General features: G+C 40.3%; 1 protein-coding gene and 1 long non-coding RNA gene across 5 annotated transcripts in view; one reads left to right on the forward strand and one right to left on the reverse strand.

The window, feature by feature from the left end:
* The window catches only part of CDC42SE2 (CDC42 small effector 2), a 137,671-nt gene extending 134,542 nt beyond the window's left edge, over positions 1–3,129 (forward strand). For 3 of the 4 annotated variants that reach the window (XM_063612403.1, XM_055299356.2, XM_063612402.1), the window contains exon 6: positions 331–3,129. The gene's annotated coding sequence lies outside the window, so the exon portion shown is untranslated. The remainder of the gene's footprint in view (positions 1–330) is intronic. The other variant, XM_055299357.2, reaches the window with a different exon arrangement.
* LOC129493325 (uncharacterized) lies at positions 2,905–18,520 on the reverse strand. The gene is made up of 3 exons (XR_008661114.2): positions 16,682–18,520; positions 4,585–5,639; positions 2,905–4,172 (listed from the first exon to the last, which is right to left on the reverse strand). It is a non-coding gene; the product is annotated as an uncharacterized lncRNA (long non-coding RNA).
* Positions 18,521–21,935: the final 3,415 nt, after the last annotated feature.

Here is a 21,935-nt window from a genome sequence, read left to right on the forward strand (position 1 = left end):
GTCTCTACTAAAAATAACAAAAATTAGCTGGGCGTGGTGGCGCATGCCTGTAATCCCAGCTACTCGGGAGGCTGAGGCACGAGAATTGCTTGAACCCGGAAGGCAGGGGTTGCAGTCAGCTGCGAATGTGCCACTGCACTCCAGCCTGGGTGACAGAGCAAGATCCTGTCTCAAAAAAGTACTGATACTGAAGATAATCTCTTGGGTAGTAATTTTATAGTTAACACTTCATTGTTTATAAACTTTTCAAATTAATTAAAAAGACTACTTTGAAAAAGGATAAACCCTGAAAATGTAGAAATAATTTGAAGTTTTTTTTTTGTTTTATAGGGTTATTGTGAATTTCTATATTTTCTCTGTCCACTATTCTGTAATTTTTTTTTTGTCCTGTGATTGCGTTTCTTTTATTTTGAATTACAAAAAAGAAGTGTGATGGCACCTTGTCCACCCTGTTGTGATTATTCCAGTGAGATGTTACTGTTCTGCTCTGAAGAAGATACTGTCAGATGAATCCTGCATTTCCTTCAGCTGGCATGCATGCCTTTGGACTCATGGACAGAGTTCTTTGGATTGTCACTGAATTTTCAATGTTTAATCAGTATGGATCTGATCTTCGCATGATCTTTTTTGTGAATGCTAACACCATTTTGCAGCTTTTTTTTTTCTATTTTAAACATTTTTCTTTTCACTGCCTTACGATTTTATTGGAAAGCAAGGACCTGCTATTATTTGTTAATTTGCCATCATTTATGTATATTTTGGAAGGTATGAGACCCACAAGCACAATGATCATTTTTATTTGTTTGAAACTTCAGCAGAATAGATATCTGCATGCTTTATGAAGTTGCTTCGGTAAGAGCCCATGGGATGCCAGAAACTAACATTTCATTTCTTTGCTGCCATGGGCTGATGATGCTGCTATTAGATAAAGTTTAGCTGTGGCACCAAGTCACATCATTTTCATAGAAAAAGATTACTTGTAGCTTATTTTAGAAGTATGACCTTTTGGTCTATTTGATTAGAATTGCAATAAAAGAAAAGCTTGCATTCATAAGGCATTCATTCTGTTGTAAATGTTCAATATATTTATTTTGAGAGCAAGGACCTGTGGTTGTAAACAGGTGTGGTTATGTATCTGAGTGTTGTGGTCATACTCTTATCCAGTCCGATCCTGAGCATCTTCATCTTATTAGCTGTTCGTTTCTTTGGGTACTCATTCTTTTATTTTTACTTTTTAATGTTATGGTATCCAGTTGTTTCCAGTAGCAATTTCTTCAACTTCTGGCCTGTACTACTAACTGCAGACTCCAGAGTCACTGGCCTTTCTGTGCTCTACATATTTTAGGGGCCACATCAGTTGCCAAGAGCAACATACATATCGACTTGGCTGAATTATTGCCAGTGAAAACAACCTGTACGAAGCCTTTGCTCAGGTTCTAAAATATGTTTGTCCTTGCACAAATTTTGTATATTTCAAATATTTCTGTAAAGGTTTCTTCTTTTCTGTTAGAGGGTGGTGTTAAGCCAGAGTCAGTGGTTTGTGTTCTCATTAAAATGTTTAAATCCTCTGTCCAATTCAAGCCTATCTATCTAACTACATTTGGTAGGATTAACATTTCATGTAACAAATGGGGCTTAATTAAAAACTTTAGATAACTTTGAATAAAGGAACAGGGATCACTTTATCTTCTGCCTTCATTTACGTTAGTCCCAGATTCTTGCAAAACAGGCAACTGAACAAACATTAGGTTTATGTAGGTAAAATGTGAAAGCATTTCTCCTCCACTTTTTGAAATTTAATTTAACCAGTACAGCGGGGCACCAGATTACTTGATCTTTGTATTTTGCAGTTTTGAGCCTTTGTCTCAATCCCAAGCACATTTGCAGTTTGTTTAATAACTTCTAAAGTTGAATTCATCCATTGTCACTGATTGACCAAGTGGATGTCGCATTGTGGAATTTGCCTGAGTACTGTTGTCATTCTGTTCAGCCAGGCACGGTCAGTTTCTTGGCCAGGGACATTGCTGTGTGCAAGCTCTTTAGAAGAGAGATTGGATTTTCTTGGCATTATCAGCACTCATGCTATTTAGTCTACTTCTATTTTGACTGACTCTTTAAATTAGTAAAATTTTTCTACTTGTCATTATAACTCTTGGAACAACAACAATACGGGAAGCTGTGATCCTTTTCCCTGACTCATGATTTTATTCTTTTTCCAAATCGCCGGTTTTTTGTTTTTTTTTTTTTTGCTGCTCCAACGACCAGCGTGTGTTGGAGCAGATCTCCATGGTAAGCCAAAAGTGGACTTGTCACCCTATAACTACTCTGCAGCTGTCACTAACTCACTCTACAGGCACAGTAACTACACTTTATGCAGGAGCACATGCCAAAGTGCCTGGGAGGTGCCAATAAAATCAAGAAATAAGAAAACTACAAAAAAAGATACAGTATTAACCTTGGACATAATTTTTTTTTTTTTTTAGGGAGGCAGCTTTCCTACATTTAAAATGGGGTTGTAAATCTCAAGAGGTCATTTGTTCCCCATAGCAGCATATCTCATTTTTAAATTGAAGCTAATTAAATAGGATTTTACTACTCAACATTCATTATACTGTTAATCTTTGCTGAAATATATGCTAACATGTTAAGCAAGGGAAACTGAAGACTGAGTGAGTCACATGGATTCTGTTAGCAGTGATCTGAAACTGAAGACTGAGTCACATGGATTCTGTTAGCAGTGATCTGCAGTCTGTAAAAGAGGTACTTTCCCATGATGTAGGCATGAAGTGGTGCCAATAAGCATAGAGCGGAAATGTTGACTTTAGTTAACATTGGGTTTAGCATTTCCAGTGCAGCATTATCAGTGGACCTTTAAAAATACTTCGTGATTACATTAGCTTTCACTTTGTTGTTAAATTATAGCAGACTCATTATAGAGAACAAGTTTGCCTTGATTTTGTTTAAAATGACTTCTGCTAAGCACCCAGAAGATAAAATTGACATATTTTTATAATATAAGCATACTTTTTTTGTACATTGTGTTCATTCTTGAATAAAATGAGTTCTGTGTTGGCTTGTAGATATTAAAAAGAAAGTATTGATTTTGATTCAATAAATGTTTTCTTTCAATCCTGGTTGGCCTTTCCTTTAAATTTGTTTAGTTTTTCTTTTCTCTCAAGGAAGGAATTATTTACCAGAATTCAGTTAGAGCACCTTTTTTTGCATTCTTATATTTTCAGTCATGATTCCTATCATGCAAAAAACAACTTAAAAAACTTTTTGATTTAAAAGAGAATTTAAATTTGTATCACTCATTGTAATCTTTAACGTCACAGTTCACCTTTTAATTTAACAAATACCTAGTCAGTCAGAATGAAAATTAAATGGATAGAAATAGGACTAATAAAACATTTATGCCTGGTGCAGTGACTCACACCTGTAATCCCAGCTCTTTCTTTTGGAGGTGGGTGGCTAATTTGAGACCAGCCTGGACAACATGGTGAAACCCTCTCTGTAAGTAAGTAAGTTTTTATTGCCGATGAACCACATGATTTTTAATAAAGGTATCGGATATCTACACAGCATTCCATGATGAAGCATCCTGTCCTTAGAGTATATGTAGGACTTAATTAAAATGAAATTAAATTAAGAATTCTCCTCATACTTGGCCACATTTCAGGTGCTTAGTAGCATCATGTAGTGATGAGCTGCTGTATTAGGAAGTTTTATAGACTATTTCCACCATCACAGTTAGGGGAGTTAGTTAGTTTATAGTTTGCCTCTAAAATGGTTTACGACACTGGTTCCCATAGGGAGTGATTTTGCTCCCCATGGAGACATTAGAGCAATGTCAGAAGACAGTTTTGGTTATCACAGCTTGAGGAAGGAGTGGTACAGGATCTGGGGAGTGGAAAGTAGGGATGCTGCTAAATATCCTATGATGTACAGGACAGCCCCCACAACAAAGATGGATTCGGTCCAGAATGTCAGTGCCACAGCTAAAACCTGTTTTAAGACAAAGAAGATCTGTATGTCTGCATACTCACCAGATATAACCTGTTAGGGACTCTGTTGCATTAGATCATGTGCACAGGTAAGTGAGGTGTTTTGCTGGTCGAATACTGAGAATAGGTGAGTTAGGTTTCGTTTTATGAGAATTGCCTCAAAACAGTCTAAAAACAGAAAAGACAAATTATTAGGAAAGACTATTTCAAAACTTCTGGTAACTTTTGTCCTTATCCCATATCCAAAGATTCTAAAAAGAAATTGGCTTAAAATGAAGTTCTTTGCAAAATAAAATTCTGACAATCCCAACTATGAAAAAGTATCTGAAGAAACTGATGTTGGTAGACCAAGAGCAATTACATTGTGAGCTTATGATGTTTTTAAAGGATATGCATAAAATGTTGAAGGAAGGGCATATAACCACAAAAAGACAAGTCTATTAAAGAGTGTCAGAGACAGTCTAGAAATTGCTAATATTTATGAAGATGCAAAAATCTACAAAATTGATAAAGATGAAGGAAATTCTGTGCCCTCTGCTTAAAGTACACTATACGCAAACTTAAGTCACTGAAATTTTACCTTCTACTTATTGTCTCCAGCCAGAATGGTCCAGTAAGAATGAAACCATTAAATGACTCATCTTCATCTGACTTTTTATGTTTTGGCACCTTAACTTTTGGTTTTCATAATGTTTCTCACACTATGAGGGTTTGCCTTTGATACTTTGTCCCAGGATTCCTTGAGCCCAGGAGTTCAAGATTACAGTGAGCTTGAGTTACGATGATGCCTCTGCACTTCAGCCTGGGTGACAGAGCAAGACCCTGAACCTTTGAAAAAATAAAAGTGTTTTTCAATGAGCTGCTCCATCTATGCAGGAAGGAAAAAAAAAAAAAAACTTTCTTGTAGATATATGCAACCTCTAGGCTCATTTTGACCCCTACCTCATCTTTTTAATGCCCATCATCTTAATGTTCTATCTGGTTTGCCTTTGATGCCTAGAAAAAAAAAACACCTTTGTATTTACTACAGAAAACAGTTACTCCCTGAATAAGATCAAGTGTTTGATCTGGGACCTTATAAGGAAGTTCTCAAAGAATGGTGATCCTGGTATTGAAGAAAGCTGATTTTCATCTCATTAGAAGGTAATCTTAGCAGAAAAGTAAAGCTGGTGGTTCATTCTAACCCCTAGATATTCTATTTTGTAAATCCAAGCTATGGAGTTCATTAGCGCTTTTACAACTCACTAGAACTCATGGGTTCAGTAGCTTTAGACAGTTAAATGCAGCTGAGAACCTGCCTTAGGGGGCCCAGAAAGAATTCCTAGGCTTATGGGTATGTTTTTTGTTTTTTCTCCCTTAAAGGAGCAGCAAGCAAGTAACACACTTCTTTCAAAATCTTCAGAGCCTCACCTAGTTACCTATTTCTTCCCATTGCTTTAAGTTATATAAACATATATATCCATTTTATGTCTGTGTCCTTCAAATAAATGTGTAAGCTGGCAGAGTGCTTTGCCTTAGACACCACGCCTTCCTCCAGAGCCTCCACTGCTGCTGTGCTCTCCCGCAGGGCTTCATGTGCTGGGCGCTGCTTCCTCAGGGAGCATGTAAAACATTTCAGCTGCTGTTTCCGGGTTTCTGCAAAAAACAGTGTTTTACTTTTCAGAAATACTGCAAAGGAGGTAAAAACCACTCTGTTTCTGTCTTTTGGCAAAACCACCCAGATTCCAAATGGGGTAATTTTTAGTTCAATCTCTTTCCAATGTCCATAATGTCCATTGTGTCCTATTATCATTTTTCACAAGTGTATGTAGGTTTTGCTCACCTGATTTTCTCTGGATAGGTACAGCGTAAGTGTACCTAATAAGTGACTGGACTGTCCCTCTCTAAATGCAGCCACATCCAATCTGTGCACAATGGAATTAAGGCCACAGACCATCTAAGCCAATAGCATAAAAGGATCTGCTACTCCTAAAACCAGAAACAGAAACGAGCAGTCCTTTGTCCCTTCTTCCCTTTTTTCAATCTGATATTCCTATAGGAAACTAGTATGATCAGACAGACATTTTAGAAAAGTATCAGCTGGGCATGGTGACGCATGTCTGTAGTCCCAGCTATTTTGGAGGGTGAGGCAGATGGATCACTTGAGCCCAGGACTTGGGTCCATCCTGGGCAACATAGCAAGACCCTGTCTCTTTTAAAAAAAGAATCTGAGGGCTGGACACAGTGGTTCACGCCTGTCATCCCAGCACTTTGGGAGGCCGAGGTGGGCGAATCACAAGGTCAGGAGTTCGAGACCAGCCTGGCCAACATGGTGAAACCCCATCTCTACTAAAAATACAAAAATTAGCCAGGCATGGTGGCGCACAGCTGTAATCCCAGGTACTCAGGAGGCTGAGGCAGGAGAATCGCTTGAACCCAGGAGGCAGAGGTTGCAGTGAGCCAAGATTGCGCTACTACACTTCAGCCTGGGCGATACAGCGACACTCCGTCTCAATGACAACAACAAAAGAATCTAGGAAATACTCATTCTACTGTGAAGGACACGACACAGTAGAGGGTCAGGCAGTCCGATCTGTGATTAATGGGAGTTTTACAAAAAGAAAGCAAGGAAAATGCTCTTCAGAGGAAAAAGATTAAAAAAAAAAAGTCTCTTGAAATTTCAAAAAAATTTGTTTTTACATATATACTTTCTCACTTCACAGCCCTCAAGGACCTTTTGTTCTGAAGACTCATATATTCAGCTCTGGGAAATATTATTTCTCTGATTATTCCTTCAACTTTTGAAGATTACCAGATTTCTCAACAGCAGTACTGTGGTCTGGAATATAATGGGGGCACTTCCCTCAGACTTTGGAGGAGACATTATTTTGAACTTAGAATTCTCTCTACAGCCATACTCTCAGTGAAATAAGATGGCAGAATAAAGATGATTACACTAGCAATGAATGGCTTTACTTTCCACACACTCATACTGAAAACACTCTGTGAGAATAGAGAACAAATGTAGTAATAAAATTAAATCTCAGGATTTCTAGGTCTGAAGCCAACCTAGAAGGCATTCTATCCAAATTAGAACAAACAATGACAGATTTTTAGAACAACTGTTTACAAGAAGCATGATTAAATGGATACCATTCAATAGCAGGAAGATAACATGCATTCACAACATTTTTATTGAGCATTATGTGCCCAGGTACTGTTTAGACACTGAGGATACAGCAGTGAACAAATTTCTTAAGCCTCCAAGAGTTTTTGTTCTAGTAGGGGGATGCAGAAAGACATTAAGCCAAATAAATAAGTGAATTAGGTAACAGATTAGAAAATGGTAAGTGCTCTGGATAAATAACTGGGGATGTAGGAGGGGAATTGTAGTTTAAAATATCACCGTGCTGAGACAGTGACATTGAAGCTGAGATGTTAGTAATATAGTTAACACATTGTGTTAGGCCTTCTTGCATTGCTATAAAGAAATACCCAAGGCTGGGTGATTTATAAAGAAAAGAGGTTTAATTGCCTCACGATTCTGCAGGCTTTATAGGAAGCATGGTGCTAGCACCTGTTCAGCTTCTTGGGGCATCACATGGCCAGAGCATGAGCAAGAGAGAGAGTAGTGGGGGAGGTGCCACACACTTTTTTTTTTTTTTTGAGATGAAGTCTTGCTCTGTTGCCCAGGCTGGAGTGCAGTGGCATGATCTCAGCTCACTGCAACCTCCGCTTCCTGAGTTCAAACGATTCTCCTGTCTCAGCACCTGAGTAGCTGGAACTATAGGCACGTGCCACCACATCTCGCTAACTTTTGTATTTTTAGTAGAGATGGGGTTTCACCATGTTGGCCAGGCTGGTCTCCAACTCCTGACCTCAGGTGATCCACCTGCCTCGGCCTCCCAAAGTGCGGGGATTACAGGCATGAGCCACCGCACCTGGTCGGGTGCCACACACTTTTAAATGACCAGATCTCACAAGAACTCATTATTGCAAAGACAGCACCAAGCCATGAGGGATCTGCCCCCATGACCCAAACACCTCCCACCAAGCCCCACCTCCATCACTGGGGATTACAATTCAACATGAGATTTGGGTGGGGACAAATATCCAAACTGTCACACATTTTACCATCAACAAAAAGGAAAAGACAATTCTAGATATGTTTGTTTAAACCAAAAACAGGTCCAAAGATATGATTTTGAGCAATTAATGAGTGTACTCCAAGTGCCTAGAACAGGATGGGCCATGTAGGAGGCACTCAGTAAATATGTTCTGTAAAATTTAGAAAGGAAATGTCATCTGAGAGGGATGACTTTAGAGACAAATATTGCATTTCATTTAGCGCTCATCACATATCTTGTTTGTACAGTGCATTATAAATATATTTAAACACCTTTTAAGTGAAAGCATAAAATACTATAGTCACAGAACAAAATGTAAATTTTACAAAACAAAATTCAGAAGATGGTGTAGGGTTAAAGGAATGGAGGGGAATATAAGTGTCAATCTCCTTTATATACATATTCAGAAGTCATGAACTCTCTATACATGTATGTTTAAAATTATCATTTGAAGTTCTAACAGATGAGACATTTAGATGTAAAAATATAATAAAAACTGGAAGGAGGAGGACAAGGATTCTGTTACAAGCCTCATCTTTTGGTGTATAAAATCATTTGCACAATTCAAAGTTGTTGAATCAAGAAATGAAGGTATGCTTATGTTATTTAAAGGAAGTAACCCTCAGAAGACTTCAAAAGACAAATGGCTACGAGTGGTTATCCTTAGGAAGTGGGAATGGGGTTTGGAAAGTGGATAAGGAGACTTTTATTTTTAATTTCATGCCATACTATACTATTTGGATTTCATTCTCTTTATCCTACTAATCTTATTCAGTAATATAAAACAAAATAACAATATATTTTAAACAAGAGAGATTAGAGGGGTGACGTTCTGCAAGATGGCAGATTAGGAAGCTCCAGGCTCGTTTCCCCAGGGAAACACTGTATAGACAATATTCAGACCAAAATATCTTGTAAAAACTCTAGAAACCAGCTAAGAAGCTGCGGCAACCAAGTGAATGTCTCAACAAGAACAAGTCACACTCAAAGTTATAGGAAATTTCATGAAATTTTGGTCACTTTTATTCCACCTCTTCCCTGGTGCAGCATGGTATTGTCAAAGGAAACTGCCTCAGTCCCAGTTTCTCCCTTGGGACTAAAGAAAAAAGGTGGAGCTTGCTTGTAACTTTCTAGCTTGCCTGAGGGCTGCTTAAGGGACTAGTTTCTGTCTTTCCTGACTCAGAGTACTGATACAAACAGTGACATACCTTGGACACATGGTTAGGGGCTTCAAAGCCTAGGGGGAGTGCTCTGGTGCACTAGAATAGCAGGCAGCTCCCAGATCTACGGATGCTTTGGGGCAATAGATGACAGGAAGAGGAATGCAAGGGACACCCAAGTACAACACAAATAAACACAAGTAATACAAAAATAACACACACACATGGTCCCAGGGAAGACACAGCCCCAGAAAAGACTTGAGAAGACCCTGAGCCTTTAAGCTAGGCTGATTAGTGAAGGTATTCCCCTGCACAAAGCCAGCTGGGAGAGGTGGCTGTTTCTTCAAATAACCACATCTCAAAAAGAGATCACAAGGTATATGCAGAAACAATGAAACAGTCTATTCAAAGGTACAAAATAAATCTCCAGAAATCAATCCTAAAGAACACAGACCTCTGACTTACTTGACAAAGTATGTAAACAACTGTCGGGCTGGATGTGGTGGCTCACGCCTGTAATCCCAGCACTTTGGGAGGCCGAGGCTGGTGTATCACTTGAGGCTAGGAGTTCAAGGCCAGCCTGGCCAACGTGGGGAAACCCTGTCTCTACTAAAAAATACAAAAATTAGTTGGGCATGGTGGCACGTGACTGTAGTCCCAGCTACTCAGGAGACTGAGGCACAAGAATTGCTTGAACCTGGGAGGCAGAGGTTGCAGTAAGCCAAGATTGCGCCACTGCACTCCAGCCTGGGTGACAGAATGAGACTCTGTCTCAAAACAAAACAAAAACACCACAAGTATCTTAAATATGCTCAGTAAGCTAAAATAGAACACAACTTAACAAAATTAGGAAAACAATTTATGAACAAAATGAGAATATCAACAGATAATTTTTTTTTTTTTTTTTTGAGACGGAGTTTCTGTCACCCAGGCTGGAGTGCAGTGGTAGTATATCAGCTCACTGCAACCTCCACCTCCTGGGTTCAAGCAATTCTCCTGCCTCAGCCTCCCGAGTAGCTGGGACTACAGTTATGTGCCACCGTGCCCAGCTAATTTTTTTTTTTTTTGTATTTTTAGTAGAGATGGGGTCTTACCATGTTGGCCAGGATGGTCTCGATCTCTTGACCTCATGATCCCCACCTCAGCCTCCCAAAGTGCTGGGATTACAGGCGTGAGCCACCATGCCCGGCTGAGAAATTTTTTTAAAAGCCAGATTCTGGAGCTGAAAAATGCAACTGTTGAATTGAAAAATTCTCTAGAAGACTCGATAAAGCAGAAGGAATCAGCAAACTTGAAGACATGACATTTGAAGGTGCTGAATCAGGTACAAAAAGAATGAAGAAAAGTGAACAGCTTCTAAGGGACTTAACGGACACTATCAAGCCAACCAATATATACATTAAAAGGGTCTCAAACAGAAGAAAGAAAGGGGAAAAGACGTTATGAGAAAAATATAATGTCTGTAAATTTCCCAGCTTTGAGGAATGAAATGGAAATATAAATATGAGAGGCTCAATTAACAAGTAGGAGACCTACACTGAGAAACATTATAATCAAAAAGCAAAGACAAAGAAGAAATCTTGAAAGAAGCAAGTAAAATGCAATGCAAAATCCTCAACAAAATGCTAGTAAATCGATTTCAACAGCACATTAGAAGGATTATACACCATGACCAAGTGGGATTTATTCCTGGAATACAAGAATGGTTCAATATAGGAAAATCATTCAATATAAAGATATCACCATTTGCAGAATGGAAGAAAAACCCGCAAAATCATTTCAAGTGTCGCAAAGAAAAAAAAAAATCTGACAAAGTTCAACACCCTTTCACAACAAAAACTCTCAACGAACTAGGAGAAGAAAATTACCTCAACATAATAAATGCCATATATGAAAAGCCCACAGCAGACATCATACTCAATGGTGAAAGACTGTGAGCTGGGACTACAGGTATGCGCCACCGTGCCCAGCTAATTTTTTTTTTTGTATTTTTAGTAGAGATGGGGTCTTACCATGTTGGCCAGGATGGTCTCGATCTCTTGACCTCATGATCAGGAACAAGACATGGTTGTCTACTTTCACGAGTTCTACTGAACAAAATACTGCAAGTCTTACCCAGAGCAATTAGGCAAGAAAAAGAAATAAAAGGCATCCAGACTAGAAAAGAAGTTATAAAATGATCTCTCTTCACAGGCAACATAATCTTATACGTAGAAAAATCCTAATTGTTCCATTAGTTCTGACAACACCAAAAGCCTGTTAGAACTAATAAACAAATACAGCAAGGTTGTAAGGTATAAAAATCAACAGGCAAAAAATTAGTTGTGTTATAACAACAAAAAACCTAAAAAGGAAATTAAGAAAACAATTGTTTGCATTAGCGTCAGAAATTTAAAAAAAAAAATACCTAGGAGTACATTTAACCAAGGAGGCAAAAGACATGTATACTGAAAACTAACAGAATGTTACTGAAAGAAACTAAAGATGACATCAGTACATGAAAAGACATACTGTGTTCTTGGATCAGAAGACTTACTGTTGTTAAACTGTTGATACTACACAAAGCAATCTACAGACTTAATGCAATTGCTATCAAAATCCTAATGGTGGCTGGGTGTGGCAGCTCATGCCTGTAATCTCAGAATTTGGGGAGGCCAAGGTGGGAGGATCGCATGAGGCCAGCAGTTTGAGACCAGCCTCAGCAACAAAGCGAGATCCCATCTCTACAAACAAAAATAAAAAATATTTAAAAAATCTTAATGGCATTTTTTGCAGGAAAAAACCAACCCATCCTAAAATGCATATGGAATCTCAAGGGACCCTGAAGAGTGAAAACAATCTTGATAAAGAAGAATGTTGGAAGAAAAAAGATTGTAAGTTTCATTCTTTCTAATTTTAAAACTTATTACAAATCTACAGTAATCAAAACAGTGTGGTACTGGCATAAAGACAAACATATAAACTAATACACAGAATAGAGAGTCCAGATATAAATCCTCCCATGTGTGGTCAAATAATGTTTGTCAAGGGTGCGAGGACCACTCCATGGAGAAAGGACAGTTTTGTTTCTTTACCCCAACAAATGGTGCTGGGATTAGATATCCACATGCAAAAGAATGAAGTCTAATCTTTATCTTATACCATATGTAAAAATTAAAATGGGTTAAAGACCTAAATATTACACCGAAAACTATAGAACTCCTAGAAGACAACACAGAGGGAACAATTTCTTGACACTGGATTTAGCAATGATTTCTTGGATATGATACCGAAAACACTGGAAACTAAAGTAAAAATACACAAGTTGGACTATCTCAAAATTTAAAACTTATGTGCATCAAAGAACACAATAGAGTGAAAAGGCAACCTATGGAATGTGAAAATATATTTGCAAATCATATATCTGATGAGGAGTTAATATCCAGAATACATAAAGAATTCCTACAAGCCAACAACAAAAAACAATCTGATTTAAAAATGGGCAAAGGACTTGAATAGACATTTCTTTGAAGATATATAGTTGGCAAATAAGCACATGAAAAGAGGCTCAACATCATTAATTATTAGGAAAATGCAAATCAAAATCATGAGATACCACCTTACACCCATAAGGATGGTTGCTATGCAAACAAAATTATAAGTGGTGTTAAGGTGTGGAGGAATTGGAACCCTTGTGCACTATTGGTGGGAATCCAAAATAATGCAACTGCTGTGGAAAACAATAAGGAGTTTCCTCAAAGAATTAAAAACAGTACTACCATATGATTCAGCAATCTCACTTCTGGGTATATAACCAAAATAATCGAGCACAGGGTCTCAAAGAGATATCTGTACACCCATGTTCACAGCAGCATTATTCTCAAATAACTAAGAAGTGGAAGCAACCCAAGTGTCCTTGACAGATAAATGGATAAACAAAATGTGGTTCATACATACAATAAAATATTCAGCCTTAAAAAGAAAGGAAATTTTGACACATGCTACAACATGGATAAACCTTGAGAACAATATTTCAAGTGAAACAAGTCACAAAGAGACAAATATGATTCCACTTATATGAGGTATTTAAATTAGTCATATTCACAGACACAGAAAGTAGAATGGTGGTTGCCAAGGGAGAGGGGCAGTGGGGATTGTGGAGTTGTTTAATGGGTATAGAGTTTCAGTTTTGCAAGGTAAAAATGTTTTGGAGTTTGGTTGCAAAACGTGAATGTCCTTAATGCTACTGAACTGTATACTTAAAAATGGTTAAGACAAGGACATTTTGTTATGTGCATTTTACCACAATTTATTTTAATGCCAAAAAAACTCCCAAGCCCAAAAAAACAAGAAAGACTAACACATGTACTGTTTGTGGTGGGTTGTGGCCAGAGAGGGAGGTGAAAACCAGTGGGCAGTGATGGAGGGTTGCAACTCCCATGAGGGAAACACGTATGAGGCATTTACACACATTGAATAAACCCAAACGCCAAATGATCTCTCATGTGTATGTAATCCTTAAAATCTCCTAGGACACTAGAGATAAAGTTGCTAGTCAGCACTGAGATTGTACAAGTGCCAAATGTAAGGAGAAACTTGACCTTGTGCTTGAACTCCTGCTTGTCGAGTTCTTCATTTCTCTGAAACCCTAGAGCTATAACATGCTAAAGAGCTAACAAGCTTTAAAAGTAGTTATTTTTCTATCATCACCAAAAATAGACAATTTGCATTTAAATTCTATTTGAGCTCATGGCTTCCTTGAGGATCAAAGAAATAGACCAGATGAGGCCAAAGAGCTCTTTCTGTTCCAGGAAGCACAAGACAGGGAAGGTGGAGTTGTGGTCTTGCCTGGGCCTGAGTAGACTCACTCACTGCTTGGAGCAGACACTGAATGTGCTTTCTGGCCTTGGACCTCCCCAAAGCCCACAAGGTGTCTGCTGTGGCCTGGACCTCGGGGTAGGTATTACTGCTAGATTGTTACTGGCATTTGGTAACTGCCTATTTTTAGTACTTATTTTCAAATTAAAAAATGTTTGAAGCCTTTCATTCTGAACCCTGTCCAGCCTACACTATTTGGTTTAAATAATACAACATCCTCCTGTTTCCAGGTCACAGAACATAGTGTTGGGTCTGGGCTCCTGATTAGCAAAAGATCTGAGGCTGCAGGCATTTTCTCCTCCAGCCAGGTGACAGCCAGGAAGACAGTCCCTGTAAGTCTAGCAGAGTAGCTTAGACTCCTCTTTTCTGCATCTGCCTCTCTGAGACCTATGTAAATGGCTGTCCCCTTCGAGACAACAGAGATAAGCACTGGCAGCAGGTAACTTAACCAGACTTAACCCCAGTTCGCCATTCTGTCGTATAAGAGTTCCTGTGTTTCCCTGTCTTATAACAATTCCCCAAATCTATTTCTTTGGGCAACTATTGCTTCCCCAATCTGTGCGGTTCTGGTAGGCCTGCAAGTCACAGTAACCAGGTCTCTCCTCCCCACAGGTGTGTACATGAGGGCAGGCTAGGGTGAGGCCTTCCCTGGAATTTCCAGCTTGTAGAGCGGGGTCAGTTCCTGTATGACCTCAGACACTCCACATAACTATAGCCCAGCACGTGAAGAAAACCTGTTGGCAATGGGGAAGGATGAGGCCGACAGACAGCTGAAATGACAAGTGGAGAGCAGAAAGGAGAGCTCAAGTGCCCTGGAGGTGTTGCATCCTGACCCTTGGGTGTTCCAGGGAATACCCAGTTATTAGCTCTTTGGCTTTGAGCAAGATATGTATCCTCTTCAACCATCTGTTCCATAATCTATGAAATTGGGAGAGTAAAAGCTCTTTTCTAGGATGGTTGTGAGAATGAAATCACATAAGCAAAGCCCATGCCCATCACAGGACTTGCGTTTACTCAGCTCCTCCTGTGCCAGAACTTGCTGAGCTCCCCTCCCTCCTCCCTTGTTAGGCTGGGGCTGTAAAGTAGAAATCTGGAACCAATAAAAGTCTAATGGCCAGGTGTGGTGGCTCACACCTGTAATCCCAGCACTTTGGGAGGCTGAGGCGGGTGGATCACAAGGTCAGGAGATCAAGACCATCCTGGCCAACATGGTGAAACCTCGTCTCTACTAAAAATACAAAAATCAGCTGGGCACGGTGGCGGGTGCCTATAGTCCCAGCTGGTCAGGCGGCTGAGGCAGGAGAATCGCTTGAACCCAGGAGGCAGAGTTTGCAGTGAGCCAGGATCGTGCCACTCCATTCCAGCCTGGGTAACAGTGCGAAACTCCGTCTCAAAAAAAAAAAAAAAAAAAGTCTACTGAATAAACTGATAATTGAACCTATTGTGGAAGTTCTACTTTGTGTCTTTTTCTTAAGAAGGAAAATGGAGATGGTAATTATGTGAGCATTTTTACCACCTGTTTCATCAGAAGCCTCTGTTGCTGATTTTCTCTTTCACTAGTCCTTACAAATCCCCCATTTTATGAAACACCAAGGGCCTGAGGAACTTCCACAAGAGCAGCCTTCAGCTAGACTGAAGTGCCTGCCTGCCCTCAGATTATTCATTATGTCTGAGAGCTGCAAGAGGTGACTGGGGGACAAGAGAGAAAACTCTCTACTCAGTTCACAAACTGCCAAGCAGAAAGACGAGTGTGCCAATGGAAGGAAGGACAAAGAACTGCCCTGCATTCTAGATTCTGAGTCAAGGAGATCACTAAGAGGTTTGTTTAATCCTAGACCACGCTGTGTTTGCCTCTCATTGACTTCCTGGCTTGGCTGCACTGGGTTGTCCCCTTCCTTAGCGCCTGGCAGGCTAGGAAAGTCCAATGTCCATGTCACAGGGTTTGGCACATGGTGTTTTCCACATGCGATGCTACGTCAAGATTTGTGTCTGAGGTTTCAGTTGACATCAAATGGCTTTTCTCAAGCCATTCATGATCCGCTCATCCACTATTAAGTCCCTGCTATATGCGATGCACAGCAAGTATGCTCTGTATAAAACACCAGGCATCATCTTAGTGCCCTCAAGCAAACAAAGACCCCGTGTGTTATGCTTTATAGAGCCATGCAGAATTCCTGCTGCCTGAGGAACAAACACAGCCCAGTCTTGAGGTCTTGAGTAGTAGCTGAAAAATCTGAGCTTTTAACATGGTCTCTTTTAGGGTCTCCAATTCTTATTATGGTCAGGCTCTCACACACCTGCTTTTTAACAAGATCTCACTAAAGGCAACAATTTCTGCTGGCATAGCGTGTTGGGCACAGGTGGTCTCAATTACTGTTTATCCCAAGTACACATGTAAATGTGAAAAGAGAAAAGTACATCGGGCAATTGAGTCTGATTTTCATTTTTCAGTCGTGTGTCCAAGTCTACTCTAAGGCAATTCTTAATGTACACTTGATTTCCATAATGTTTCCCTTCTATTTTCCCACCTGCTGTTGGCTTTGAACAACCTTACCTGAGCTGAGAATGGCTGCTTCTTTGGCAAGAAGTTTCTAGAATGTGTTTGCTGGGCCAAAGCTTGGACACCTGATCTCTTCAGAGATCTTGTGGATAGACTGATAGAGAAGAAAGAAAATAACTCATGCAGCAATGTATAAAACAGACGAAGAGGTGCCACAATGATCAAAAGGGATAAAGTAAAAAATATAGAAGTCTAATTGATTCTGCATCATTGTGAATCAAGTTACATACTAACATGAATTTTACAGAGATCCAAAGCCTTTTTGAGCTAAAGCCAAAGCACCAGGAGATCTTTATTTTTTTAACTGCAGTAAAATATACACAACATAAAATTTACCATGTTAACCATTTTTTTTCCTTTTTGAGACTCTGTTGCCCTGGCTGGCATGCAGTGGTGGGATGACAGCTTACTGCAGCCTCTGACTCCAGGCCTCAAGCGATTCTCCCACTTCAGCCACCCAAATAGCTGGGACTACAGGTGCCCGTCACCATGCTCAGTTAATTTTAAAAAGTTTTTATTTGTAGAGACAGGAGTCTTGCTCTGTTGCCAGGCGGGTCTTCAACTCCTGGGCTCAAGCAATTCTCCTGCCTCAGCCTCCCAAAGTGCTGGGATTATAGGCATAAGCCATCATGCCTGGTCTTTTTTTTTTTTGGGGGACAGATTCTCCCTCTGTCATCCAGGCTAGAGCACAGTAGCGTGATCTCGGCTCACTACAACCTCTGCCTCCCATGTTCAAGTAATCCTCGTACCTCAGCCTCCTGAGTAGCTGGGACTACAGGCGCATGCCACCATACCCAGCCAAGTTTTGTATTTTCAGTAGAGACAAGATTTCACCATGTTGCCCAGGCTGGTCTTGAACTCTTGGCCTCAAGTGATTCACCCACCTTGGCCTTCCAAAGTACTAGGATTACAAGTGTGAGCCACCAAGCCCAAAAGTCTTAACCATTTTTAAGAGTACCATATCAGTAGTGTTAAGTACTTTCACATGTTGTACAACCACATCCACATTGTTGCTGAACATTTTCATCTTGCAAAACTATACCTAATTAAATAACTCCCCATTTCCCCCTACCCCTGGCAACCACCATTCTACTTTATCTATGAATTTGACTACTCTAAGTACCTCATAAATTCATATATATGTTCTGATGTATCCATATATATGTGGAATCATACAATATTTGTCTTTCAGTGACTGGCTTATTTCACTTGGCATGTTTGTTCCCAAGGTTCATCAATTTTGTCTTTATTAAAATACCAATGACATTCTTCACAGAAATAGAAAAAAAATCCTAAAATTTATATGGAACCACAAAAGATCCAACATAGCCAAAGCTATCCTAAGCAAAAAGAACAAAACTGGAGGAATCACATTACCTGACTTCAAATTATACTATGGAGGTATAGTAACCAAAAGAACATGGTACTGGCATAAAAACAGACAAAGACCAATGGAACAGAATAGAGAACACAGAAAGAAGTCCATGTACCTAGAGTGAATTCATTTTCAACAAAGGTGCCAAGAACATACACTGAAGACAGTCTCTTCAATAAGCGGTGCTGGCGCCGGGCGCGGTGGCTCACGCTTGTAATCCCAGCACTTTCGGAGGCCGAGGCGGGTGGATCACGAGGTCAGGAGATCGAGACCACGGTGAAACCTCGTCTCTACTAAAAATACAAAAAAATTAGCCGGGCGTGGTGGCGGGCGCCTGTAGTCCCAGCTACTCGGAGAGGCTGAGGCAGGAGAATGGCGTGAACCCGGGAGGCGGAGCTTGCAGTGAGCTGAGATCGCGCCACTGCACTCCAACCTGGGTGACACAGCGAGACTCTGCCTCAAAAAAAAAAATAAAAATAAAAATAAAAAAATAAGCGGTGCTGGGAAAACTGGATTTCCATATTCAGAAGAATAAAATTAGACACCTCTCACTATATAAAAAAGTCAAATCAAAATGGATTAAGGATTTAAAACTAAGACCTCAAACTATGAAACGACTACAAGAAAACATTGAGAAGTCTCCAGGACATTGGTCTAGGCAAAAATTTCGCGAGCAACACCCTACAAGCACAAGCAACTAAAGCAAAAACGGACAAATGGGGCCGGGTGTGGTGGCTCACACCTGTAATCCCAACACTTTGGGAGGCCGAGGTGGGCGGATCACGAGGTCAAGAGATCGAAACCATCCTGGCCAACATGGTGAAACCTCGTCTCTAATAAAAATACAAAAATTAGCTGGGCATGGTGGCACACGCCTGTAGTTCCAGCTACTCTGGAGGCCGAGGCAGGAGAATCACTTGAACCCAGGAGGTGGAGCTTGCAGCGAGCCGAGATCACGCCACTGCACTCCAGCCTGGCAACCGAGCGCGATTCTGTCTAAATAAAATAAAATACAATAAAATGGAATCACATCAAGTTAAAAATCTTCTGCACTGCAAAGGAAACAATCAACAAAGTGAAGACACAACCCACAAAATGGGAGAAAATATTTGCAAACTACCCATCTGACAAGGGATTAATAACCAGAATATATAAGAAGCTCAAACAACTCCATCGGAAAAAATCTAATAATACAATCAAAAAAATAGGCAAAGGGTTTGAATAGAAATTTCTCAAAAGAAGACATATAAATGGCAACAAATCAAAACTACAATGAGAAATCATCGCACCCTCAGTTAAAATGGCTTATATCCAAAAGACAGACAATAACAAATGCCGAGAATGTGGAAGAAGGGCAACCCTTGTAAACTGTTGGTGGGAATGTAAATTAGTGCAACCACTATGGAGAACTATCGGAGGTTCCTCAAAAAACTAAAAACAGAGCTACCATATGATCCAACAATTCTACTGCTGGGTAGATATACGCAAAAGAAAGGAAAGATATCTGCACTCCCATGTTTGTTGCAGCACTGCTCATAAAAGCTAAGATTTGGAAGCAACCTAAGTGTCCATCAACGGATGAATGGATAAAGAAAACGTAGTACAGGCCAGGCGTGGTGGCTCACGCCTGTAATCCCAACACTTCGGGAGGCTGACACAGGCAGATAGCTTGAGCTCAGGAGTTGGAGACTAGCCTGGGCAACATGACAAAAACCCTGTCTCTCTAAAAATACAAAACTTAGCTGGGCGTAGTGGCATACGCCTGTGGTCCCAGCTACTTGGGGGACTGAGGTGGGAGGATCACTTGAGCCCAGGAGGTGGAGGTTGCAGTGAGCTGAGACCATGCCACTGCACTCCATCTTGGGTGACAGAAACCCTGTCTCAAAAAAAAAAAAAAAAAATAGAGTGGTACATATACACAATGGAATACTATTCAGCTATAAAAAAAGAATGTGATCCTGTGTGTCATTTGCAACAACATGGTTGGAACTGGAGATCATTACGTTAAATGAAATAAGCCAGGCACAGAAAGACAAACATCACACGTTCTCACTTATGTGATCTAAAAATCAAAACAATTGAATTCATGGACATAGAGAGTAGAAGGATGGTTACTGGAGGTTGGGAAGGGTAGTGGGGTTAGGGGGAGGTGGGGATGATTAATGGGTACAAAAACAGAATGAGTAAAACTTACTATTTGACAGCACAATAGGGTAACTACAGTCAGTAATATACATTTTTAAATAAAAGTGTGTAATTGGATTGCTTGTAATATAAAAGATAAACGTTTGAGGGGATGGATGCTCCATTCTCCCTCTGATTATTTCATGTTGCATGCCTGTATCAAAACATCTCACGTACCCCATAAATATATATACCTATGTACCCACAAAAGTTAAACATTAAAAAAGTTGACTGTGTGCAGTGGCTCACACCTGTAATCCCAGCACTTTGGGAGGCCGAGGTGGGCAGATCACCTGAGGTCAGGAGCTCGAGACCAGCCTGGCCAACATGGTGAAACCCCAGCTCTACTAAAAATACAAAAATTAGCCGGGCATGGTGGTGCATGCCTGTAATTCCAGCTACTCAGGGAGGCTGAGGCAGAAGAATCAGTTGAATCCGGGAGGCGGAGGTTGCAATGAGCTGAGATCGTGCCACCGGACTCCAGCCCGGGCGACAGAACAGGATTCCATCTCAAAAAAATATTAAAAATTAAAACAACTGGCTGGGCATGGTGGCTCACGCCTGTAATCCCAGCACTTTGGGAGGCCAAGGTGGGCAGATTGCCTGAGTTCGGGAATTCAAGACCAGCCTGGCCAACATGGAGAAACCCCGTCTCTACTAAAAATACAAAAATTAGCCAAGCACGGTGGTGCATGCCCGTAATCCCAGCTACTCGGGAGGCTCAGGAGAATCACTTGAATCTGGGAGGCGGAGGTTGCAGTGAGCCACGATCACGTCACTGCACTCCAGCCCGGGCAACAAGTGCAAAACTCCGTCTCAAAAAAAAAAAAAAAAAAAAAGAAAAGGAAAGAAAAAAAAATAACAACAATTGTAAAAAGGTTCATCCATTTTGTAGCATGTCAGAATTTCTTTCCTTTTTTTTTTTTTTTTTTTGGAGACGGAGTCTCGCTCTGTCGCCCAGGCTGGAGTGCAGTGGCACAATCTCGGCTCACTGCAAGCTCCGCCTCCCGGGTTCAGGCCATTCTCCCGTCTCAGCCTCTCCGAGCAGCTGGGACCACAGGCGCCTGCCACCACGCCCAGCTAATTTTTTTGTATTTTTAGTAGAGACGGGGTTTCACCGTGGTCTCGATCTCCTGACCTCGTGATCCGCCCGCCTCGGCCTCCCAAAGTGCTGGGATTACAAGCGTGAGCCACTGCACCTGGCAATTTCTTTCCTTTTCAAGGTTAATAATGTTTCATTGTATGCATCCAACATTTTATCCATTCATCCACTGACAGGCACTTGGGTTGCTTCCACCTTGGCCACTGCTGATAATATTGCTACAAACAAGGGTGTACAAATCTCTTTGAGACCCTACTCTCAATTCTTTTGCACATATATATATATATATATACACACACACACATATATATATATGTACCCAGAAGTGGAACTGCTGGATCATATGGTAATTAATTCCATGTTTAATATTTTGAGGAACTTACATATTATTTTCCACAGCAGTTGCATCACTTACATTTCCATCAAGAGTGTACATGACTTCTAATATCTCCACATGCTCACCAACAATTGTTATTTTCAATTTTTTTGACAGTAACCATTCTCATGGGTGTGAGGTGGTATTCTGTTGTGATTTTGACTTGTATCTCCCTAATGATTAGTGACACTGAACCACTTTTCATGTGCTT

Source organism: Symphalangus syndactylus, chromosome 11, assembly GCF_028878055.3.
Source record: "Symphalangus syndactylus isolate Jambi chromosome 11, NHGRI_mSymSyn1-v2.1_pri, whole genome shotgun sequence".
NCBI lineage: Eukaryota > Metazoa > Chordata > Mammalia > Primates > Hylobatidae > Symphalangus > Symphalangus syndactylus.